Raw genomic sequence first — 777 nt, 5'->3', positions numbered from 1 at the left:
GATTATGGGGGGGGGGGGGGGGGGGGGGAGTGGAGTTGGAGGCCTGGTTAAGGCTGGAGGAAACACTAAAAGGTATGGGATTGATGCAAACAGGTAAAGCACCCGGCCCGGATGGATTTCCTATCAAGTTCTATAAGAAGTTTGCAGGTCAGCTGACTCCATTGATTGTGGACAGGTTCAATGGCTCCTTGTTCTGGTGTTCATTACCCGTCACACTTTCGCAAGCGTCTATCTCTCGTATACTGAAGAGGGACAAGGACCCCACGGATTATGGGTCATATCGGTCCATACCACTATTTAATGCAGATGCCAAACTGCTTGCCAAGGTGTTGATGCTGTAACTGGAGCCCTGACTCCCAGAGGTGATTGCGGAAGACCAGACAGGCTTCAGTAAAGGTTGATAGTTGTTGGCCAATGTATAATGGTTGTTGAATATTATTCTTCCCCCTCCCCCGTGCCCGAGCCAGAGGTGATTGCACCCATGGATGCCGAGAATGCATTTGATAGGGTGGAATGGGGATATCTTTTTGAGATCCTTGGGAGGTTCAGTTTGGGGCAAAGGTTCATTTTGTGCATTTGATTATTGTAGAGGGCCCCCACATCTACCGTCCATCCTAAACTTGAGTTTGGGGTACATTTTATTAAGTAGGGGTACAAGATGGAGGTGTCCACTGTATCCGCTCTTGTTTGCTTTAGCGATTGAGCCTTTGGCCGTTGCGTTGAGATCTTCCGGTAAATGGAAGGGGTAAAGACGGCGGGGAGGAAGCATAGGGTGAT

Source organism: Scyliorhinus torazame, chromosome 16 (genome assembly GCF_047496885.1).
Source record: "Scyliorhinus torazame isolate Kashiwa2021f chromosome 16, sScyTor2.1, whole genome shotgun sequence".
NCBI classification, from domain to species: domain Eukaryota; kingdom Metazoa; phylum Chordata; class Chondrichthyes; order Carcharhiniformes; family Scyliorhinidae; genus Scyliorhinus; species Scyliorhinus torazame.
The sequence above is the reverse complement of the archived record's forward strand: the minus strand, read 5'-3'. Positions refer to the sequence as shown.